Source organism: Natrix helvetica (assembly GCF_964273705.1).
Source record: "Natrix helvetica genome assembly, chromosome: 2".
NCBI classification, from domain to species: Eukaryota; Metazoa; Chordata; class Lepidosauria; order Squamata; family Natricidae; genus Natrix; species Natrix helvetica.
In genome coordinates this window covers 257,693,791-257,720,377 of record NC_138552.1, presented here as the reverse complement: position 1 = coordinate 257,720,377, position 26,587 = coordinate 257,693,791, and the positions used below count along the sequence as shown (strand labels likewise).

The 26,587-nt window shown below is 35.6% G+C and overlaps 1 protein-coding gene across 12 annotated transcripts in view; it reads left to right on the top strand.

The window, feature by feature from the left end:
- The window catches only part of NRXN1 (neurexin 1), an 898,064-nt gene that overhangs the window by 336,675 nt on the left and 534,802 nt on the right, over positions 1-26,587 (top strand). The window lies entirely within an intron of this gene.

Genomic DNA, 26,587 nt, shown 5'->3' with positions numbered 1-26,587 from the left:
GAAAGAAGAGATACAGAAAATGAACAAAACTAATGCATTTTGAATCGTATTCATCAGCATTGATTATAAAGCAGAATTTTTAACTTCAGTCAAGTGAAAGGAAAGCCAGGTGAAATAATTCTTGAGAGTCCTTTTTGAATGAAGTGTTGATTTTAGAATGGAAGCAATTTACTACAGAAAAATACCTTATATGAAAAACATTCTCTTCTTATAGATTTGAATTGTCCCAGGGAGACAGACATTTTTCCCCAGTGAAGGTACTATAGAAAATCAAGTGCGAACAAAATCTAGTGAGTTCTCTATGTTTTGAGCAACATTTCCAGGTTTCCTTCAGTCAAAACTTTAGTGTGAAAAATAGGCATATTTTCCAAGAGGAATTAGAGAAAAAAACCTGTCCCTTACTTCTGTAGTGTACAAACTCCAACAATCTCACTTCTCTCCTACGTCAGTTTCGAATTTCCTCAAATTTCAAATGAGTTGAAATGAGTTTCACCCTTGGTTCACACAAGGGAGACTAAGATGTAGCATGGAATATGAAATACTAGGTAAGCAACCTTTAAGTAAATAGGTTTTCACCTAACACTGGAGTGTGAATCTTGATTACTGATATTGATAATAGAGTAGATGATGAAGAAAAGTGGGCCAGGACATGTCAAAAGAGGATGAGGATAGGATTTCTTTCTTTTTTTAAGAAGAGGTTTTAGGAATTTCATTGTCTAAATTCCATTTAGCCTACTTATGAGTTATTAAACTCTAAATAAATGCCACCACTTCAAAGGTCAAAAGAGGCTCTGCAAAATAAATATTTACAAAGTACATGCACTCCTAAGTTTTATTGCATTTATTCTTATGCTAGATTCTGTAGTTTTAATCTATATGGGAATAGTTAGTTCTTATTTTATTTTTTTGTTCATTTTTGCAGTGATAATTTTAGCTCAGTGTGAGACAGTTATTCTGCTTCACTCAATATATCTCATAAAGCTACTGTGAGGATATGTCACATTCACTGCCATAAGTTCCTTTAAGGAAAAGCTGTATATAATTATATGTTAATGTATATAATTTAAGTTATCACTTTGTGCTCAGTTTCATTAACCCAGCTCCATGGTAATATCCATTGGATATAAATCTCATAATGGTTAAAGTTAACTCTGTGATCCCAACGTTTATTGATTTATTGGATTTGTAAGGCCTTGAAATCATTCTATAATTTGAGAAATGAAAGACTTTAATAAGATTGTGGTAGTGAATGCATAACACTAAATATCTAGATTGATTTCCATATATGGTGCCTTGAGTTCCAGGAAAAGAATTGGAAAAAAGATTGATTATAAATGCAATATAATTCAGCACAAAATAATGTACTGGAAGACAAACATTACATAAATTTTAACTATGGAAAACAAAATATTGTTGAGTAAAGATGCATAAATAAATTGTCTTAGAAAACTCAAGCAAGCTAAATAAAGTGAATAGATCTGAACTGGAGCAGAAGAAGGAGACCAGTTCTCAATTTAATCTAGGGGTTTGTCTTAATAATTTCATTGGGGCTAACAGGATATGTATGCACAGGATTGTGGCATTGGACTTACATATTAAAAAAGTGCATAATCACTTTAAGATGTTCTGTTTTTAATTTAATAACCGAAGACTGTCCCCAACCATCTTCCACTTTTCACATCATTGTATGAACAGAAAATTATCCTGTCCAGGGTGTAGTTGTGGGTAATGGGGAACAGCAGCATCAGTATCAACAGGGAATCAATTTTCATTTGTAGAAAAAGAAACAAATCATGAAAAATGAATATCTTCCAGAAATAATGTTGATCTATGTATTATTGAATTAATAAAATTTTGCAGAAAAAGTAAGACAAGCATGTATATAATTAATGATATATTATTAATAAGATTGGTAGTTAATTAGAAATAAAAATTATTTTAATGGTATTTTAAGATATAGTGAAATTGAGCATGATGTACATGCTGTGTTTGTAATTTAAGGATCACTTGTATGCATAAATGGAAGCAGCGGTTATACAAAGACCTTCAGAGATCTAAACAGAATACTAGTAAAAGAAAGTACCATATAGATTTTTATATTTATAAACATACTATTTGTTGTAGGAACCAACTGTCAGATAAGCCATGTGATGGGCTTATCCCAAGGTCCTTAGGTCCACAGGCAAAACCATGTTTTCAGGGCCTTTTGAAAGAGTATGAAGATGAAAGCCAATATCATCTCTGCATGAATGATGTTCCACTGGGAGGGAGCCACTGCAAAGAAAGCCATTCTTCATTCCATTAGATGGAACTCCTTAATAGAGGGAACATATCCTGCCTCCCTACTCTCGAAAGACAGTTCTCCAAATAGCCTGGCCCCAAGTATGTAAGGTTTTAATGGTGACAATCAGGGGTGGGTTTCTGCCAGTTCTAACCTCTTCTATAGAAGAGGTTCCACAAATCTACAGTGCTGTTTAGAACCGGTTCCAGCTCCCTCCCTCCGTCCGTCCGCACATCATCAAGATGAAGAGCGAGAGGAGGAATTCTGGGAGTTAAAGTCCACAAGTCTTAAAGCTGTCAAGTTTGAACGCCCCTGGGATTTTTTTTTCTAAAGGGTTAGGGTTACAACAGGTCTTGTAACTTGACTGCTTTAAGACTTGCGTGCTTCAAATGCCAGAATTTCTGAGCCAACATTTTGGTTGCTAAGCAAGAGCGTTGTTAAGTGAGTTTCACCACATTTTACAAGTTGGCCACGCCCATCCACTCACATGACTGCCAAGCCACTCCCACCCGGTCACATGGCTGGCCAGCCACTCCCACCCAGTCACATGGCTGGCAAGCCACTCCTACAAAGCAGGCCACACCTACAGAAGAGGTTCTAAAAAAATTTGAAATCCACCACTGGTGACAATACATGGAAGCAAATTATAATAAATGCAGCTCCTACAAGAGAAGTGACATATATACAAATCTGGACTTGCATGAAACCAGATGGGCCACCATGTTTTGAACTAATTGAAACTTCTATATATTGTTCAAAAACAGTGCCATGTAGAGAGCATTGCAGCAGTCAAGACAGCAATGTGGATAACTGTGAGAGGGCTTGTTGGTATAGGAAAATGCATAACTAATATACAACCTGCAGTTGTTCAAAAGCCATCCTGCCTTGAGCAGCAGTTGTGAGTTCAGGAGAACCCGCAGATTATGTAATATCTGGGGGTGTGCAACTCAATCCAAGGCCAAAATTAGCAAATCTCCATAAACCAAAGAACCCCATAGTCAGCATCATTCCATCTTGTCAGGGTCCAATTTCAGCTGATTGCTCCCCATTCAGCCCTTAATAGCCTCCAAGTATTGCACAAAGGAGGTCATGGTATTGCTTAATTCACCAGGGCTGAAACATAGAACTGACTATAATCAGCATACTAATGATACCTCACCTGTGGTATAGTTCATCTCACCCACTGGCTCCATATATGTTAAACAGAAGTGGAGATGTTTCCAAAACAAAGTAGTTGACTGAAGGACTAAAAGAATTCTAAGCAGATAAGTTTATTCCAAGAATTTTTTGTAAATCTTTTTCTATATAAATAATAAATCCATATATCACCGTGGTGGTTCCATCTCAGTATTAAAAGCAAACATTCAAAATACAATTCATGCCTTTATACGTATCATGTTTTATTTTTATATTTCACCAAATATTTTATTCTTATGTGATATTTCAAACATTTCATCATTGACCTTTTATGGTTTCTTACTTTGATCGGTCTCCTTTCATTTATCATTTTCTGGGATATTTTAGAGATCTTCCTGAACAGATGTTCTCATACAATGGGCTCACAAAAGGTTGTGTTGCTCAAGTAATTCTATGACTGGTTGTATATATAGTTACCTAGTGCAAGTATAGAAAGTATACAGAAATAACAAGAAAAAAAAGAAATAATAAGAAATAATAAAAAATAAAGAAAATACTCCATTACAATTCAAACTGAGAAATTGGTTTAATTTTTAAATAAAAAATTAGGATATGTGATAGACATTTATAAAATCAAGAGTTATAGGAAGTTAATTTATTCTCTCTCATGTAGTACTTGCACTTAATTTTCTGAGCTTTAGAAATTCACAATTCTTTTGCAATATCTCACTAACAGATTTTTAAGTCTAAACAGAGGCCACCTTAGGGCTTTGAAGAAAGGAATGATTCTTCCTGTCTTTGGCAATAGAAGAGAAAATATTTAGCAGAAGAAGTACAGTGATGAAACCATAACCTGGAGGATTGACAATGTCCAAAGATATTTGGTTAATTAAATGGTTAGCATGTTGAACAACCATTCTCCAAAATACAAACTAATAATATTCTTTTTTTGGTATCCTATCCCCAAGATAGTCCCTATTACCTTCAGAATATTTTGCTTTTGTTTTGTTTTTCCTTAGCAGGTGGATACATTTTCAAACAGAATATTAAAATGAAGCCCACCCACCTGCCTATCTTCTTAGAAAGCCTCTGGGACTTTACTCTTATTTACCAGAAAATAAAGAGTAGAAAATAAGAGTGGTGCTAGAGATTTGTGCTTTGATGTGTAAGCAGAATAGTTTCCTATTTATTTTTAATAAAAAGAATGCATAATAAAATTAAATCAGCTTGATGTGTATTAAGGGAAAAGCTAGCATGTTTCCACACAAAAGCATTACCCGATAGTAACATGGTACCTGTTTGCCTACATGTGGAGCAGTAATAGCAAACTATTCATGAGAGTACCTCTTTGGAAACAATTCTCCTTTTTTAACAGCAAATGAATTAGATATTCATTTGTGTTCGTAATTTCCATGTATCATTTGTAAAAGGAAAGCATTATAAAGCCAATTTGTGGGATTGTTTAGTTCTCTGATGACACATTGAGTCAAAAGGATTTATGATAGCTCATCTACTATTATATCTCAAAGCATGCTGCTTTTTACAGAAATCTTTTTAAATGTTTAGCGTTTGAACTTTCAGGGGAAAGGACCATTTCTGAGAATGCAGCAAATGTATCGGCCAACTTGCCAGATATACAAAATATGTTAGCTAAGTGACCCATATATCTTTTGTTGTCACTCAAGAAGTGCCTCCTTGACAATTTACGGTGATAAACTGTCATTGCTTCCAAAGTGCCTTTTAAAAGGAAAAAAAAATACATACGTATTTCAAGATATAGTCTAGTTTGATTTCTCCCTGATCTCTCTTTGTTTTAGCAGTTTAAGTACTTTGCAGCTCTGTTGGATCAGACCAAAAGACTACATAATCCAAGCCATCATTTATAATCACCAAATAGATGTTTAGGGCAAATCCACAAGCACAATTTAAGACCAGTAACAAATCTCTGCTTATGCTCTTTTCCCCTGCCTTGTTTTCCACAACTATCGTTTAAATCAGGGGTGCCCAAACTTGGCAACTTTAAGACTTGTGGACTTCAACTCCCAGAATTTTCCTGCCAGCTATGGAGTTGAAGTGCACAAGTCTTAAAATTGACAAGTTTGGGCACCCCTGATTTAAAGGGTATTATCTGTATTACGTTCTTCATGTGTTTGTTTGGGTGTGTTTGTGTATGGGTATAGATAATATGATTAGCAGTATTTGATAATTTGCCCCACATGTATTTTTATAACATCTTTCTATAGGGCACATTAGTGAATTCACTAGTACAACTTCATAGAGAATAAAGAGTTACTTTTTCTATCCAAATATCATTATTTGTTGTTGCAATTCTACCACAAATTACCCCGACATCTACTAGTAGACCATATCTACTTATCATTATCTACTATTACTGTGCACTATAAAAATAATTTTAGCAATCAAATCTGTGTGAAAAGCTGCCCAACCATGTAGATCATTCTGTGATTATCAAATTCTGTGATTATCAAACATGTGCAATATGTTTTTCAAGCTTATTCAAGCTAAGCCTTCATGGCAAACTTAGATGTTTCACTTGTGGACTGTTCCCACCAGTTCCTGACACTGATATAAAGCTGATGTTAAAAATTGCACTCTAGATTTCAGCGGTTCAGCAATTTGGTTTAGAATAGTACTTGGACTGCACTCCAATTACTGTGGTTTATTCCTTGCTTCTTCCCCTTCCCATCTGTACTGGGAAAATAAACCTCACTGGTTGGTCACTTCCCACCCTGAATCATTGTTGCTTTGATGTGATAATCCTGGAAACAAAGAAATAAGGTGTTTCTTCATTCTTACTCTCTCTGGAAAGGCCATGAAAACTGTAGGCAGGAAATTGAATACTGAAAATATTCAGATAAATAGCAATAGCACTTAGACTTATATACCACTTCACAGTGCTTTACATCCCTCTCTAAGTGGTTCACCGAGTCAGCATATTGCCCCAACAATCTGGATCCTTATTTTTCCGACCTTGGAAAATGGAAGGCTGAGCCAACCTTGAGCTTGGTGAAATATGAAATGACAAATTGCAGGCAGCCAGCAGTCAGCAAAGGTAACCTGCAGTACTGCTTTTTAACCACTGCGCCACCTCAATTCAAATTATTCTGATATAGATGATCATTGTGAATTTTTTTTTCCTATTATTCACTTCTGTGTTTAGTAGAATTATGGAGAATTATTCTTTAAAGGATATTTGAAAGGATAGGCATTATATTTTCTATGCTAGTGATATAAAACATTGAAGGTTCACTGACTCATATATGATCATGTGATTATTTAATATATTTTGGGGATACTATATTAATGTATATAAAATCATTTATTGAAAAATCTTAAATTTTAATGCCAGTGTAACATTTAAGTGTATATCAAAGTTTTGGATTCGGTTTATCCAGTATTGTGTTTGTATCAAGTGTGTGTGAGGAGGAGAAAGAATGGCTAAAGGAATCATGTTGAGAAATTAGATATATGATCTTATTCCAGATATCAACAAATGATTGTTATAAAAATATCTGTTTTGAAAAAGGCAATATTTTCTACTAATCAAAGTATAGAACAATATGTGTAATTTTGGCAGAGATTCTGTCATATTTTGTAGTAATATTTTATATTGATCATATTATATTGATCAATCAGTGACAACTGATAATTATAAAATATAAGGTAGATTTTTAAAAAAGCTTTATTTTTGTTTGTAATTTGTATAATGGGTTTACTTGGAGTAATCTCTTCTATGCTTTAAAACTTTATTTAATTTAAACATTTTTCTAAAATATGTACAAGTTTTAGAAAAAGAAAAAGTACTTAATAAAAAATAAATAATTATATAGAATTATCAAGAAGAGAAATAAATTACATATCCCTCCATCACATTCTGGTTTGAAATCCTATTTCCTACATTATGAACCTATATATTTTCATGAGCAAAAAATCTCGGGTGCAAACTACCATAAAGAAAGAAAATAGATTGAGATCACTTCCGGTTCCCGTAGGCGACAAACATCTTGTCCACCACTCGTCTTCTTGGAGGGCTCCGTTTAGGAGCACAGGGGACTTGGAGGGGTCTCCTGCTGCAGGGCAGCTTGCCGGAACCCCCCAGACTCAGCGGCAGCCGGTGGGGGTGTTTCCAGCTTCGCCCCAGGAGCCGGGAAGCGAAAAGGGGGGACATGTTTGCCCTTTCGCCGAATGGGCTCCGGGAGGAATGGGTCAAGCAGAGGAAGAGTAGCTGAAATGTTGGTGGTGGAGGATCCTTCCTAATCTCCTTAACTATCGTTAACGGATAAGCAGCAGACAATTGTAAAATCGTGTTCAATCTATTTAAACCAAAGATTAGAGGGGGGTGTTTTTCTTCTTTTTACCCCCCCCCCGGACAAAGCGACATTTAAACTATCTCTCCTACATCGGAATGGAGAGAGAACAAAGGCTGACTTGCCACTTGAATTAACTATGTGAGAAAGATCGAAATCACAGTTGCAAGAGGGGATTGCTGAGCTGTTTTCTTAAAGAATGGAAACTTTTGCTCTTCTCCCTGCGAAAGGAGGAGTCAAGATGGCTTCCCCGCGTCTTCGTTTTTGTACTTATAAATGAACTCTGCCTTTTGAAACTACCTTTGGAAAAAAAAAATCTGGTATTGTCTTAAAACCTCCCCTGAAGGTGCTCTGGACCTCTCCTATTGCGTGGTCTTTCTGGATTTTGATTATTTGACTTTCCCCTTTTTGGTGTATCTCCGTGCCTTGGAAGAGTGAAGGAGAACTAACTTCTCACTTTCGGATTTGCCTGCCACCTTGAATCGGCTCGGCTGCTCTTCCCTGACGCCATTTTCTTTGTAAAAGACTTATCATCTCTGAATTCAGACAAATGGGACCTAAGAAGCCACCAACGGGCAAGTCATTCTCGGCTCCTGCCTCGGCAACCTCCAGTCCAAGCATGCAGCAGACCAAAATTACTTCATTGTTACAAAAAGAAGGGGCTGGAGAGAGCTCAAAAGAGTTATCTGTCAACCAAATGTTTCAGGAAATTATGAGGGGTCAAAACGAGCTTAAGAATGAGGTGGCAGATCTCAAAGACGAACTCAGAGGGGTACAACATCATATTACAGAAAATAAACAGAGAATTGTGGTGTTGGAGGAGGGGATTGCTGGGCTGGAAAAAGAGGTTAAGGCAGTCCGGAAGGGAAATTTAGAATTGGATAACTTTATGGCAAAAATAGAACTTGAAAGAATGTCCTTTTTTCTCAGATTCCAGAACCTACCAGAAACAGAGAATGAAAATCTTAAAGCTATTATGAGTACAATTTTAGCAGAATATATCAAGACAAATAAAGAACAGTTGTGATGGGATATGGATCTGGTCTATAGGATCAATTCAGCATATGCTAGAACCCATAACGTTCCAAGGGAGGTACATGTTAAATTTCTTAGGACCACGAGGGATGAGGTGCTAGGGGCCCAAAGGGACGGACCATTAAAATATCAAGATAAAAGAAATTACCATTCTTAAGCAAATTCCGAAAACAATTAGAGAAAGAAAGAGGAAGTATTCCTCCTTATCAAAGAAATTATACAATAAGGGAGTTTGGTTCGGATGGTTATTGCCAAAGGGAATGCTGATTTTCTGGGAGGGAAACAGAATTAGAATTAATACAGTGGAAGAGGCTGAAGCCTCCACTAAAAAACATTTTTATCTCCTAGAGGATGACAATAAGGGAGATGGTGAAAAAGCAGCAATGTACAAGATATGGGGGAGGGGGCGTGGCTCCATCTGGGGACAGGGAGAAGGGAGCAATATTGAAAAGTAAATGTATTTGAAATATTATTGTAATTGTTGATATACTAGAAAGTGACAAAGAACGAGATGGTTGAACACATGATTAATATAATGTAAGAATTCTGTTTATGCTTATCTTTTATACGTTGTTTTCAAAATTGAAAAAAACGTGAGATTGGGAGGGATTTCTACCACTAGCACGGGAGCTGCCAAAATTTTCTATGTACCTTTGTATCCTTTCCCCATAAATGTTTTAAAAAACCAATAAAATCTTTAATTAACAAAAAAGGAAAAAAATAGATTTTCAGGTTAGATTAGAAGCAAACCATGGGAAAGTTCTCAGAAAGTCATGCAAAACTAGCAAGCCAAACTTCTACTGAAACTACCAACAATAATTTATTGACTATACAAACATATACCTCAGTACCAGTTAAATGGAAAGTGTATGTGTGTATTAGTGACTGTTTAAAGCAGTGTTTCTCAAACTTGGCGACTTTAAGTCCTGTGGACTTCAACTCCCAGAATTCCCCAGCCAGCTATGCTGGCTGGGAGATTCTGGGAGTTGAAGTCCACAGGACTTAAAGTCGCCAAGTTTGAGAAACACTGGTTTAAAGCATCATGGAAGATTAAACTTAAGTTACAAGAAAAAAAATATTTTCCTAGTACTCTAAAGATAACATTAAATTCTGTCTTAGCATTTATTATTATCTCATCTATGTCTTTCAAGTAAAATCAGAAACATGCAGGAAGTCTAGAAATTAGGTCTAAGGTGGTCAAAAATTTCATTTGATTTGTATTTTGAAGCAAAAGCCACCTGATTTATGCACCCTAAATTAATATGCAGATCTGAAAATATACTGTATATACTACATGTTTAGTCTCATGTTGCAAGTTTTAAATCCAGCTACTTGTCAAATGCATGTAAAAGAAAGGGATATACAATAGTTAAACACTGAGAAAAAGAAAAATGCATAATAATTCTCTGGAGTGATTATAAAACTGGTGACACCAGCTAATGGTTACAAAGAGTGTCATCTTTGTTAGTTCTATCACTGCAGGTAGCAGTTTAAATATAAGTTTTGTGTAGACATAAAAGCTGCATTTATTATGTCGGTGTTTTTGTTATGCAGTGATATAGTAGCATCCAAGGCATTATGAATAATATTTCAAGTCCATTTCAATTGTCCATCTAGTTCAGCATCCTATTTTTCATATAATTAAGATACCTCAAGGAAGATTTTTTTAAAAAAAAAAAACAACTATGGAAACCTACACCAACTGTTTGAAAAGAAGGAAGTATATCATACCAACAGGAAGTCCCATCCGTGCTGAACAATCGTCTATGGAGATTTTCAGTCATCCAGGATATGGTTGTCACAAAGGTGCTTTTTCAAGATGCAATTGGACTTTCTTGTTTTTCTTTGAAGACATTTCGTGTCTGATCCACGTTCAGAAGAAGCTTTGTGGATGAGAAGTGAAACATCTTCAAAGAAGAACAAGAAAATCTAGTTGCCTCTCGAAAAAGCACCTTTGAGACAATTGTCCAGAAAAAAGGAGCAGCAATAGGGAATTTTTCTGCATTGAAAAAAAATAATAATCAGTGCCAATTAACCAGAAGAGTATCCAAAAGAAACAGGTTCCAGCCCCTTCATTTGGCTGGAACTTTTCAAAAAGTCTATTGCAAATCTCCCTTCCTTGATTAGAACATTTGAGCTGGTTGAGATGAGAGGCCTTCCCAGTTAGTACCCATTCTGCTCTGGAGTGTGCGTCATCTAGGAGACAGCTTTAGTACCTCCCTTTTTGCTTTCCACAAGGTAATGCAAATATTTTGGTTCCATCATGTATCCATCTGATTGAATTATTGACTGTGGGTATTCGATCTTTTTAATGTTTTTTAGTGCTTTGGCTTTACACATTTTGTTTAATTCTATGTTCTTTTGTTTATGCTACCCAAATTCTCACAAATGAACAGTTTACAAAAAAAAATGAAAAACAAGCAAACAAGAATAGCTGGATTATTGGGCATGTATGACTCGTCTTTCTTTGTGTCTAATTATTTGTATTATTGCATATTGTTTCTAGGCCATGGTAAGAGCAAAGAATTGGCACACATATCATTAACCTTTTCAGTTTTGGCTCCTATTCAAAAATATAAATATATATTAAAAAAAAGCATCAGGTAATGATTTTTTTACTTCCACTATTTAATTTTAATTCTGCAAATGAAAACATACAATAAGGAAAAAAGCAATCAACCCAGTTCTAAACAAATAAGATTAAAATTACATTAAATCTAATTAGTTAACTACAAGATTTTTTATTTCTTAATAAAAACAACAAAGCTAGTAAGCAATAGCAGACTTAAACATCTACAGGTGGAGGTCTAGACAATAGGGAGAGACAGTGATTGATGACTAAAGTAGAATATAAGCTTAAATTGCTTGTTGATTTGATACCGACTCATCTTCCTTTTCCATGCTTTATTTTTCTGTGATTTCCAAAAGCATGCCTATAATGGGAGAATACATTCTGAATTCTGACACTATAAAATAAAACATTTTTATTAAGCTATAAAATATTTTAGCAAGTGTTTTTTTTTAAAAAAATACAAATGAGATGCTTGATTTTAAGGTATTAACAATGATACATTTGGGAGAAACCCCCAGTAATATGAATCAAAAATTAAAAAATAAAAATAAAGACTAGAAATTTTAAAAAAATACAATTCATCACTTTTCTATGCTCTAGTATAACAATAGCTACATTTTATTTATGCAAAACATTAGAATTTTTAATCAACATACTGAATTGAGACCATATGAAATTATACCACCTGAACTTGCTTCATTGATAGCCAATTCAAAAACTAAGAACTGACTGGTTGAATCCATCAATAGAGTTTGGTACATACTTCCTCCATAATCTTTATTTTTAAAATACCTTTTACTGTAGAATTTTGCAATACTAAAAAACAATAAAATAAGAAATGAAGAAAATAATAAAAAAGAGAAGAAATGCAAATACAAAAAAAGAAAATAATTTTTAAAGGACAGGGAAAAAAAGGAAAAGAAAAGAAAAAGAATATTTAAAGGAACAACTCCCTGCATTCCTTGCAATAAATAAAAGCAAATTAATAGTTTCCCAACCCATATGTGGCAACATAAATGATTCTCTCCTTCTCATAACATCCGCCCTCTTCCTTTCTACCCAGATATTGACAGAAAGTCATTAAGGGCTTTCCAGAATTTTATAAAGTTAGTTATTTTAACCCTGGCTAAATAGAATGACTTTATATTTCTCCTTTTTACCTCTAACAGTCTTAATATTTCATTCATCAGGCTGCTGTCTTACAGATTAATTGTCATTGTAACTTTCTTCCATTTCAAAGACTTTTTTTTCAAGGATCTAATACCTTTTTTAGGTCATTTTTATTGATTTGTAATTTGCATTTCCATTCTAACAGTCATTTCTGTTTTTTAATCCACCATTTTCTCCCATTTTCAATATTTCTATACCATCTGAGATTTTCTTTTCCACGTGTTTTAAATCCTTAACTTTGTTAAAATATTTTTAATCTCCCTGTGCATGCACACATGACCCCCACCCTCCGGAGGCCCTTCAAAGGTCAGACATCAGCTGTCCAGTACACATAGGCACGCTGCAGCTGACCTAAGGCAACGGCTTGCGTGCCCTCAGAAATGGCTCCATGTGCCACCTGTGGCACACGTGCCATAGGTTCACCATCACGATGATATGAATTTAGTGTCCTTATAGACTCATATGACTCTATATATGAGTTCTTGATGGATTTCTGTTAGCCTCCCAATTACACATGACCGGAAACAAAACAAGATGAGCTTATTCTACTTTATCACAAAGCTGCATTAACAGAATTTTGCAAGTTTGAAAGTGCAAACATCCTATGTTTTCTTTTACCACCTCATAAATTAGGACAGATGCTTTCTAAGTTTTTCTTTGCCTGTAATTAGTTGTGGGCTCCTCTCGTCTAATCTCATCTTTTCCTAGGTGTCATTTCTTAGTTTCCCAAGGTTGTCCCCCCACCATACCATTACACTTTGTTACCTTCTTGTGCTCAGACGCAGCTGGAATACAAGTGGGCAATCTCTTGTCCTCTGTTTGGAAACATCTATCACAATTTCCTCACCTTCAAGTCCATAGTCACATTTAGTCAACTAAAAATCCAATTTTAAGAATACAATTTAGAAATGCAATTTAGCATCCTAAACTTTAATTTCCTGAATCTGGTTCACTACAGTGAGTAATATCTAACAACTAATACTGTAGTAGTAATATCTAACAAAATAAGAAATCTATAAGTGGGCAAAGTGTATTAACTAATAGCAGAAATTTAAAAAAAAATCAGAGGAAAAAAAAAGAGAAAATGCAACTATGTAGTAGTTAAAAACGTCAGATTACTTGTTCTTGTCAGCTTAATGTAATATAGGTTAATATAAAATTATATTTACTTAATTCATATAAAAACAATATTCTCAGCTGATGATAAGCATACTTCAAATATGATTCATTAGTCAAGCTGAAACAAATAGGTCACTGCAATTTTAAATTTTCCATTCTTTTTCGCTTTGTATCTTAAGTATTTGGTAGAATAATTTATGGCACTTAAAATATGAATAATTGAGAACAATAATTTACAACATAAGTTTCTACTTTTTTGCCATCACACCTCCATTCAATATAATGAACACAACTCCACTAAAATTCAAACCCCAAAATGAACACAATGAACCATGAAAGCAACAATGAAAAATTGGATAAGGTCGATTTATTGTGACAATGTAGCTAAAAAAAATTTTTTTTGTTGTTGTTGTTTCTGCCCTGAACTCTGTTTGGACCTCCCCAAAGGAGTTCTGTCCACCTTGTGGGAAAACCTAGTTTGGAACAACAATTCCCCCAACATGGAACCTTTCAGATGCATTAAATTCCCTGTCAGCTTGGTTGTCAACATGCCAGCTGGTAATTCAAGCAGATGTGGTTTACCACATTTGGGGAATACCAGGATCAGAGAGGATTGATTGATTTCCATATATATGACCTTCTGTCATTCCTTTGTATAATAGTAGAACTGACTGGCTTGGGAGTGGCTTGTCTGTTCTTTGGATAAAATGCAAGAAACTTGGCTTCTTCATAGCGGAGACATTTACTAGAACTATGCACAAAACCTGCAGAGTGTATGTGTATATTTAGAATACCTGTATACATGCACACACACACATTTATATTCTTCCCAAGTCCTTCTAGCCTTTAAAGAATTTATTGCTGCTACAATCACCATATTCCAAGCTATCTTCCCCCATTCCCACCATAAAGAATAACATATCAGATTTAATCTTTATAAAGATTGGACTAGGTTTTCATATAATACTCTAAACTGTGCCTTCTGTATTGAAAATAGCATGTCTATACATGCTGGGCTAATCTGTAGTGTAATATAAACATACACTCTCAACTGCAAACTTTTCTCCTAAATTGGGGTACAATAATAATGGGAATTATCTGCAGTAGCTATTATTGTATGTGTGTGTGTGTCTGTGTATCAGAGGTGGGTTCCTACCAGTATGGACCGGTTCAGCCAAACCGGTAGTAACTTGGCAGCCTGGGTCGCTGGAACCAGGCCTGCCACGCCCCTGAACCAGTTCTCTCAGTGGCGCCATAGGTGCTGCCATCTTGTTTTTGCCTTCTGAGCATGGACAGAGCAATTTTTGTTCCGATGTGCATGCGTGCACAGCGTGCATCAAGCACATGTATGTACATGGCACGTCCCTGAGCGAACCGGCTGTAGTGGCAGCCAGAACAAACCCCTTGTGTGTTTCTGCGTATGAAAATATTACTTGATATAAGCTTATGTAGCCAACCTGCTTGTACACTCTATTTTGGCTCTCTTGTATTACTTGACTTACTTTTTTTTTTCTTTATTTATTTACTATTCATTTTGATGGCATGTTGTCCTCCTAAGATGAGTTTTTTACATTGAATCCATGTCATAAGAGGGAAACAGAGCACATAAGTTCCGTTTTGAATATAAGAAATCTTCATGATACCCACTTTATTTTACATATTATATTTGGTGTCACATCAAAAAAGGTAATCAGGTTCTGTTGCAATTCATTAAAAAAAAGGCTTTCTCTATTACTCAAGCTTAATACATGTTTTTGTTTCTCTAATCACTTTTGTATCTAAGTTATCTCTGTACATTACCGCATCTAAATTATAAAAATCTGGATGATCACTAAATAGCAGCAAAGACATAAAGGCAATACTAACTCTTTGTTGTTATATAATGGCTCAGATTTCTGTAGCAAAGGATAATAATCCAGCATTTATCTTTCAAAAAGAGAAAATAGTCAAAAAGAGACTATTCTGTAAGGAGAATTGATTATATACTTTCATTACTCTATAACTAGTAATGGTTACAGTACTTTCACTTTATTCATCAATTTTAAAGATGTAGATAACAGCTCACAATAAATTATTAACCCTTGTAAAAAACAGTGAAACTGGCAAAGAAAGTGAATAAATTCATTTGGAAGATGTGTTTATCTGCAAAAGTAAATTTGATTTAATGGATTGTTACTGGTGGGCATAATTGGTAAAAAATAATCATATTGGCTTTCTTCTATTTTTTTAATATATAAAGTCATGGAAACAAATACAATCTAAGATTGATCATTCTAATATCAACTTCAGAATCATCCATCTTACTTATATTTACTAACAACCTTTTCAAATGTTTCATCTACTATAGACAACTTTGTATAAATTTAGAGACAAACCTTCTTATTTACAGTAAAACCCAAACCACTGGGAAGTTGGCTGAGTTTTCAGATTTGTGGAACTATAAAAAACTACTGCATGCTATATCTTAGGATAGATGATAAGGCAAAAGGATATGTATTTATTTATTTTATTTGGTTTGTCAAATGAGATAACAGGTATAAGTATAAACATGAACATGAACACAGGAAATGGGTACAAATAAATGGGAACAGTAGGACAGGGATGGTAGGCACCCTGGTGCGTTTATGCACGCCCCCTTACAGACTCTTGGGAATGGGGTGAGGCCCATGGTAGACAGTTTAAGGTTAAAGTTATGGAGCTTTGAGGCTCCTCAAGTAGTGCATTCCAATGCCTGGAATGCACTACCTGAAAACAGAATCAGTAGTGCATTCCAGGCATTGACCACTCTGTTGCTGAAGTCGTATTTTCTGCAATCAAGTTTGGAGCAATTTGCTTTGAGTTTGTATCTATTGTTTGCCATGTATTATTGCAGTTGAAGCTGAAGTAGTCATTGACAGACTACAATGACTACATTGACATTGTAACAGACAATTCTGTGTACTAAGCTTAGGCGGTGTAGTTTTAGGTTGTCCAAGCCTAAAATTTCAAGCGGAATTGATGGAATAAGATATTCTATTGTCACCAGAAGAGTGGAGTATTCTTCTTGTGAAATACCTCAAAAATCGCTGAATTGTATTAATGTACAATATACAGTATGGATTCCAAGCAGACAAGCTGTATTCGAGAATTGGTCTGGCAAAGGTTTTGTATGCCCTAGTTTGCAGTACAATGTTACTGGAGAAGAAGCGTCACAAAATTAGATTAACGACTCTTAATGCCTTTTTGTCAATGCTGTTACAGTGAGCTCTGGGGCTTAGATCATTTGAGATGAGTATCCCCAGGTCCTAGATGGAGTGAAAGTCATCTACAAGGTCATATCTGCCCAGCTTGTATTTGGTATTCTGATTTTTGTTGCCAATGTGTAATGGGACTGTTTAGCAATTTACAGTTCTATGATTTATGAACTTGCAGTATGGAATGAATTTGGGGGCTTGTTTGAATAAAAGGAGAAGCCAGGGATGCTTCTCCAGTTCATATTATAATTCAATTCTTTATAATATTAAGCTTCCAAAACAGAAAAAGTCAAAGGTAAGCTCAACAAAGGCTAACTTTCAGGAACATTTAACTTCATTATATATAGTAATTCTTATATCTAAACTAATCTGAACTAATTAAGAGAAAGAGGAATATATAAGTTTGTCCATGCATTGAAAGGAGTGGGAATAGAACTTTCAATTTTAATATTAATTTTATTGAAACACTTAAGTGTTTATGTTTATAAATGACATATCTTCTGGTTTGGAACACATAGCAATAAATATATTAAATGCAAAATTCCAAGAAACAGCTGAAAACAATATGAAAACATAATAACACTTGGATAAAAACTGTCTGTTAATCTATCTCTAATTAAAGAACTCTCTAAAACTTTCTAGAACTTTCAGCTTGCTAACCAAGTTTTGATTGAAGATGATATCATGCATATGGTTTGGTTTGGTTTGGTTTATTTGGATTTATATGCCGCCCTTCTCCAAAAGGACTCAGGGCGGCGTACAACATTAAAAAACATACATTCCAAAAGTTAAAAAAAATTAAATCCATATCCAAAAAAACAAACCGAATTTTAAAAAAAAACAATACATTTAAAATAAGTTAAAATTAAAATTAACAGGCCAGGCCGGTTATGAATGAAAAGTGAAACATAAATAGTAAATTGAAAAATATGCTCCCAGCACTTTTGGAAAATACTGAATTGGAAATATTAATGACAATAAGTAAGCTCTATATGTATTTTCAGTGTTTACAAAAATAGTGGATTATTGCTATGCTTAATACAGAAGGAAGACATTATGGGTTAAGAATCAGTTAAGTATGAACCCTGTATATGTCAAACAAATTATTTCTGTGTTATTCATGTGCTGATACATTATTTTAACAAGGAATAACAATACAGCCAGGTGGCTAACAGGATGGTGCAACCACCACCGCTTATCTTCATAATTGAAATATGAACAAGGCAAGATGCAGCCACAGACATCTGTTATAAGCACAAGTGATGGCAAAATAGCAAAGTGTGTGTGCCATGATGTAACAATGCAATTTTAGCATTTTTATATATATGCTGATATCATAACACATGCTTTTGTCACATGTGCACTGTAGCACTCATCTGCACCTGCCTACGGGAATAACACAGGTACAGGGCTATTATAAATAGTGTTGAATGCTGAGCAAGCCATGTCAATGATCATCTTTATGTCCAGAAAGTAATATATTAGCAAGCAAGTGAGCCCTTTCCTTCCATTCATTTTTTTTGAGGGGGAGGGCTTTCATACTACTTTGAAAACATATGACTATCTTTCCAATCCAACTATCACTGTTTATTTTTATAGCTCCTCTTACATATAATATATTTTAAGAAGAATTGGACAACCATTTGTCTAAAATGCTATAGTGTTTCCTGCCTGACTACGGGGTTAGACTAGAAGACCTCCAAGGTCCCTTCCAATCCTGTTATTCTGTTATAACCAGGTGCAAAGGGCAGCAGGGCTCCTGTAATGTTAATACTCACTGCTGCTGGTGTTGATTGAAGTTTTTTTTAAAAAAGAAAACCTATTGCAAATTGATATTGGGAACTCTCTACACCTTCCTGCTAAAAGGTATTTTGTCAACTAATTGCAGGTAGTTTTGGTTCATTACCTCTCATGGGGGAAAAAAAGTTAATTAACAAGATGATACATTCTGAGGAGGATAATTTATCCTTACTATTATTGTTGGTGATATTAATAGAAAGCCATTTCAGGAGGGTGCATTAAAGGAAAACATTATCCGTAAACAGCACACCAACTCATTAGCATGTAGATAGCCCGTTGATTAGCTAAGGATTCTACTAGAACGGTGTTACATACCTTGCCAAAATTGGAAACTATGGACATTTTATAAGCATTTTATAAGTTGCAAAATGCATCTTAACATTCTAGAAGATATGAGTGATAATGTATAATTGCATTCCACCCTTACACAAATATTATATGGGTTAATTTGGGTAGAACATACATTAAAATGTAATCTAAAGAACTGTCTCCATCGTTCCTAGTAGCAGATGGGACATCTTATCAGAAGAACATAGCTGGATGAGGCATTTCTTTTCTCAAATTGGAGCTGGCAACCATGTGCCTCCTCATTTTCTCAGTCTTATACTCAGTTACAGAAAATGGAGGACATTCTCTGGCAATTCAGAGAAACTTGCAAGTGATGGTTATAGGATTCTAGATTTCACCAAAGGGTCTATTTCCATTTTTCTGCTGGACCTGGTGATAGGTTAATTTTAAAAATGAATACTTAGGAAGGAAGTAATGAAAGATAGATCTCTTTTCTAGACATTGGGCCATATCAAGGTGGCGTGTCAAACATGGGCCTGCTAAATAAATGATTGCTGCTCTTTGTGTTCCATTGTTTATGTACATCTTTATTTATACATGAGGCAAAAGTTATCAAATAGGATATTATAATTAGTAGTCAAAAAAAGATTGTAAAATTGGAGACCTCATATAGCGAAAAGAAAAGATGTTGATCAGTCACTACAATTACTGGAAGGTAGGAAATAGTTAGGAGGATAACATAGTGCTATAACTTAGAGTTCTCTTAGCAGGGTTTATTCCAGTATATCAGATTTTATACTCAGGAAGGCAGAGAGTTTGCCAGAAGTCCTTTATATTCGGGTAGAACATAATAATCAGCCTGTAATCATAATAATCAGCCTATAAGAAAAAAGATGAAACCTTGAACAAAAGAGAAAGGTAATCTAAACAATAGCCTGGGAAACTAATTTGACTTTTTAATTAATAGGTGGTTTATCCAAGAGAAGAATAAATAGGGATGAATTCAAAATGTGAGTCATCTGCCAAGGAGAATTATGCAGGAAAAAAGATGTCAAACTAACAGCTGGTCAGCAGAAAACAGCTTAGAGAAACAGCAAACTTGTTGTCAGGCAATAATTATTCTGAAGTAATGGGAATAGGCCAACAACTACCATTCTGTAAATACTAAAGGGATATATTGAAAGGAAATCTGTTAAAGGAAGCAAATAGAAAAAAAAGTTTCTTCTGGCCAAGAGTAGGAATAAACACAGGAAACAAAATTGAAGTCACTGTCCTTATCTGAGAATAAGCCTTAGTAAGCCACATGTCTACTTATCAGTTGCATTGTACAAGTTGAGATGCTGGAGATTACAACTGTTTTGATTGTCACTCCAACAAGAGTACCTGGTGCAGTTTAGGGCTGTATGAATTAATAAAATCCCTTTAGTACAGGGATGTCAAACTCACATCGTCACAGCAGCATCACATGATGTATTGGGACTTTTTCTTCCCTTTGCTAAACTGGGTGTGGGTGTGGCCAGTGTGTGACACATTCGGCCCACGGGCCATGAGTTTGACACTCCTGCTTTAGTAATATATCAGTAGAAAAACACTCAAATGGTTTGAGAATAATATAACAACAATGACAATAATAATATCTTGTAACATACAGGAACTTTGTTTGCAACAGATAAATTTTTGTAATCTCTAAAGTAAATTCTCCAAGAGCCATTTTTAAATGCTAAATGCTTGATCTAATGGAATTCAAGGTTCAAGGTGGGTCTGATTCGATCTTAAATACTAAAGTTCAAAGAAAATTTTGGGTTGGCTCTGTATGGAAAATGACACTAAAGATGCTAAAATGAAGTTCTCTTCCAGTAAATAGAAGGAGGATTGCTTCAGGTAATCCCAAATGAATATTTTGTAGATATGTGTTTAAAGAGGAGATTCAAAATATTAGGTTGGCATTAATCCAGATTATTTATTCTCCAGTCATGAACAATTGATTATACCAAACAAAGATTACGGGATAATTCAGTACAGGAATTAATGGTCAAAGCTAAGTATCATGTTCACTTGTAACATTTGGAATTACAGATATATTTTTCAATCCCATAAATATTTGAATAACTTACAATATATTTAAGTAAGTAAAGAATAGTCTTTTTAAAAAACAGATAAAATATGTTGCCATCAAATATGCTATATGGTAGATTTTTTAAAAAAATCCCAATTTCTCAAAGATTTCATCCCTGTAATGGTACAGGTAGTCCTCAATTTATGACCCATCACTTATCAAAAAAAAGTTATTTATGACTTGTCCTCAAAGTTATAACTGCCCTCACAGTCACATGTTCATATTATGGGCAGTTGGCAACTGGTTCATATTTATAATTAATGCATTGTTCTGTAGTCACATGCTATGTTTTGGCAAAATATGCCCATTGGATAAGATGGATTTGGACTTACAACCATGTGATCCATTTTATGACCATATGAGTTACTTAAAGACCTTGGTGGCTCTCTTAACTACTGTCATAAATATGATCATTAAATCAAGCCAGGTTATGTGTTGATTTCATTTACAATGTCAACAACTTACAACAAAAATGCCAACCTCAACTGTAGTGGTAAATTGAGAACTATCTTTACTGATTCTGAAACATGGGTATTTTATTGTATTGTGAATTTTATAAGTCTTTAGCAGGAAGTTATCTGACTTATTTTAAAATCTTAACCAGAAAGAAATACTTCTGAGTATGTAAGATTTTTACTAAGGTTATGGTGGCAACAGTCAAATTTTTAACTATAACTATATAAACAAAAATTTTAATAACAAATTAGTGAGCAGGGATTTTAAGTCTGTTTTATAATTGTTGTTAAATATTTTACTTGTTAAACTGCTGAGTTTAGATTACTGATCAGTTTATATTTGTAACTTGCTTTTTGTGCATTTTGATAGTAAATAAAACTTATAACATGATTATATCATAAAATTCCAGAATATGAGCTTGGGAATCATATGAATTTGAGATAATATGAACATGCTTTCAGTCTTCTTAGTCAAAGAATGTTGGTAGGTGGGTTCTAGAAGGTATGTCCTTTTTGCCCTAGCATCCACTTCGTTGAATCTACTTATTCTCCCTCTGGAGATAAGGATTGCACTGACCATGCTGGCCATTCATAAAACCCTAAAGACCTGGTTTTGTGCCCCAAATGTGTTCAATAACTCACTTCTTGGTTCTACTAGTGATTTTGGTTATGCTGTTTCTAATCTGTTTGTATTTTAATTTTTGTAACTGTTTTTATTTTATTTTAGTTCTGCCCAGAATCATTTGTTGAGGTGGATGGATGGATGGATGGATGGATGGATGGATGGATGGATGGAGATAGACAGATAGATAGATTATATAAAGTATAAAAACTTGGCCTCTTGTTAAACATTTTTTTCTATTTGGACATAGTGTTCAGTTTATATAATTTGCCATCTTTGCAATATTACATATGAGTATTTAAAAATCCATACAAGTGTGGACATTTAGTTCTAATTAGGAAGCTCATATAAGAATATAATCAAAAATTTCAGCCATGACTTTGTGTATTATTTTCACATTAGAACAGTGGAACAGTTTCCTTCAAACAGTAAACCAGCCAAGAGATTGAACTGGAAAGCTGGCTTTTGTCTATGAAAAGGCATGTCCCACAACAACTGATAACTGGATTATTATAGGCCACTGTAAGCTATAATTGGTCAATTAATCGTTGATGGTATCACTTTTTGGCAGCAATGGGAGGAAATTGAATCAGGAGGGATTTTATATTAAAGACAGAGAACAGAAGACAAAAGATGCAAAGGTTTGTTGGCATTAGCACTACCTCTTGTGGCATTGGTCTTTAAAATAAAAATGAACCTCTTTATCTTAGGAGCTCAGAATGGCAAGGCAATTCTTGCCTGACTCAACTATTTTTCAAAAAGATTGAATAGAAGCAAATAGAGAATAAGTGAGCTATTTCTGCTGAATATTTTTTTTCAGTTGAAATTTCCCAACTCTTTATCCTGTTGGGTAAAATTTGCAAACATCATATTGAGCCTAGTAAATTTTTCTTGTGGGGAAAGTAGCGAATCCTTTTCCTTCTTTTCTGCATACTTCTCCATAAATGCCAGGATTTCTTATAGTCTCGGTTAAGAGGCTTCTACTGCAAAAAGTAGGCAGCAAAAGCAAAAGTGCATTTGTTTATTTATTTATTATTTCCCCACCTTTATTATTTTTTTATAAATAACTCAAGGCAGCAAGCATACCTATACCAGTGACGTGCGGTGAGGTTTATGGCTGGTGAGGCTGGTGACGTCATCAAACTGCGTGGTTGCTCCGATCGCACGGGCGCAGCCCAACCAGAGAAGTTTCTCTTCTCAGAAATGTCAGAAAGGGACAGGCAGGCTGCCACAGCTCCACAGAGAAGACATTTCTGAGAAGAGAAACTTCTCCTTTCTCCTCCTTCCCCCCCACCCCCACTCCCTTCTAGCACTGATGATGTTAACTAGGCATTTTTTGCATTGGGCGAGCCCGGGATCCTTGCAAGGGGAATGGGACCACGTGTGCAGGAGGCTCCTCAGCGCCAGCCTCAGATCAGCGCAGCCGTGGTACCCTTCCCCTGCACACGTGGTCCCATTCTCCTCCTTCTTGAGCCAACATGAAGGGGACCGCGGCTGCGCTGATCTGAGGCTGGAGCTGAGGAGCCTCCTGCACACGTGGTCCCATTCCCCTTGCAAGGATCCCAGGCTCGCCTGATGCAAAAAATGGTGAGATCAGTGCACTTGGGGTTGCTGCTGCGATGTCCAGGGAGGCTAAACCAAGCCGTGTGCCTTTCCCAGCCACTTTCGCGGCTTCCCGGAGTATTTTTATTTTCATGATGAGAGCAGTGAGGCTCTGCCTCCCCTGCCTCCCCTGACTGCACGTCACTGCCTAATACTCCTATCTAACAATCTTTCCTCCTCCTATTTTCCTCATAATTACCCTGTGAGGTGAGTTGGTCTGAGACCCTGTGGGTCCAAAGTCACCCAGCTGGCTTTTTCATGGGCAGCTTTATCTGAAAGTGAATTAAAATTTATTTTATAATTTGTTTACTTTTTTTGAAAAAAAAGTTAACTGGGTTCTTTAGATTCCCTTTATTCACGTACCCTAGTCAATTTTATTTTTCAGCTAATTTTGCTTGTCATTTTTAATTCAGTTGGAGGTGGGAAAAAAGGACCTCCAGCTTGGTTTTTAGCCTCTGATTTCCAGCTTAATGTCAGTAGAATGTTTAAGACTCTGTTGGAAGAAATGTCCTGGTTTCGGCTCCAAGTGGGGAAAAAGACACTGGAGACATGGAGGCTGCTTGGAAAGATGGTTTAATGGTGGACAGGATCACATTGCTTGAGCCCTGAACAGAAAAAGGTGATCACATGCTTCAATGTTGATGGAGAAGAGAAGGAAGGGCTGAGATGCTGAGACCCTGGTTTTATGCCCTCTCTGGCCTTTGATCTTGATCTTGTATTCTGATTGGTTGTCAGACTCCCATGGGGCTGTGCAGGGGCAGCTCTCTAGACTGTGTTTTGAATCCGGGTTTGGTTGAGTTATCAGATGCCATGTGGTGAGTTGGGTAAAGGGCCAATATTATCATGCCTTAATCCCATCCCCCTGGAGCTGAAGGGGAGAACTCTTTATTATGTAAAGGGACTGGTTTGGCCTTCTTAATGGCCCATTGACAAAGTGGGTGTGGGCAGGAAGCTGCAGGGAGCTCTTCTCTCTTTAAAACATGTTTCTTCCTTTTCACATCCAAGGAAATATAATATTCTGCCTTTTCAATATTTCCTAGAATATTTCATTTTTCTGGGAGAGAGTTGGGTGATAACTTCCTACAACTCCTTGTCATGAGAATATACATATATTTAGTGTATACAAGCAGTACACAAGACACTCTTTCTCTCTTCTCCCTCACTCCTGTTACAGAATGAACATAGCGGCCATAGTAACAGTGGCATCTGCAAATCTAGCAACTTAAACTGCAGGGCTTAGCAAAAAAAAATGTATTAGAGTTATGTGTGTATCTGTGAACACATGCTGTAAGCACTTTATTAAAGCACTCGTAGACACAGCAGGGTGAAACTCATTCTGACAAATTTCATGATCAAAGAGATTATTAAAAGCATTGATTTTCAAAATTTAATGTATCTTTAAGAATATTCTGGTTTATAATTGCCCAAAAGGAAACAAAATAAGAAACTCTTCTTCAGTATCATAAAAGTGAGTTCAGTCCCACAGAGCATGAATTAGGCAATACACACAGATGCAATAGAAATTGGAATGTTGGGAGTCAGTCATGAATTTGGTAAATATCAAAAAGAACAAGCAAAATGTTTATTATTACCTGAATGAACTTTGGAGGCCCTTTTCTGAATCTAGACAGTAAATCTTACCAAACTCAAATGCATTTCCTAGTCAATGTGTTCTACCCCATACCGTATGTACAAATGTATTTAGTTTTTAAGAAGACCAAGACTAGCAACCAGATAAAAGATTCCAAGGGTGAATATGTACCATATTTTTCGGAGTATAAGACCACACACTTTTTTCCCTCCTAAAAGAGGCTAAAAATTTGGGTGCGTCTTATACTCCGAAGGTAGCTCCACCCTCCCAATGGCCCCTACCCTTCGGCCTCCGTGCATCCTCTTCCTGGCTGCCGAGATTGCTATCGACGATGGCTTGTGTTTTTGGGTTCCGCATTTTGCATTTTCAGTGTCCAAATGCTCAACATGTGGTGCCCAAAATGGCTATCTGGAACAGCTGCTGCCTTCTTTTACCCCTTGCCCACTTTGCCTGCTTTAATCACTAGAACTCCCTCCGAGGATCAGCTGTGCTTTTGAAGCTGTTTTTCAGCCCAGGCACAAGTTAAGCGATCTTCCACGCTTTGCCTGCTTTTCTAATTGTCCTCCAACTATCAACTGCACTTTAGAAGCATAATCTTCACCATCCCCAACCTCAAAATCAGTGAGCAAATTAATGTGCTGAAGCTTATGCCTCATCATCCCCAACCTCAAAACCAGGGAGCAAACTAATGTGCTGAAGCTGACCAGGCTAAGGAAAAGCCAGATGAATAGCTGGTAAGCAGATTTTTTTCTCTTTATTTTCCTTCCCAAAAACTAAAGTGTGTCTTATACGCTGAAAATATGGTACATAATTTTATGACCTTTTCTCACTGCTGAGTTAGCAAAATCAGCAAAAGATTACATAGGCATGAAGTTTTCTATTCCAATTCTCATCCTGCACCTATTGTTCCTGTTTTAGTTTGTGGACAAACAATGCTTTTCAGATTATACATTCTGCAGAGTGTATTAAATGAAATTGTTTGTTTAAGCCTCTAGTTCTACTTCCTTCTGCTCTTCTGAATGCTATTAGCCAGTAGGAAAACATCCATCAATCATAACAATGATGCAAGAATGAGACCATTTTACATCTAAATTGTAAAATGTTCCTGAGACCATTTTACATCTAAATTGTAAAATGTTCCTGCATTCTTTCTCTTGTTTGTTTGTTGTTTGGTTTTATATGCTGTTCTAATCGGACTCCAATAGTCCCACAAACACAGAAAGCACAAAAAAAGTTCA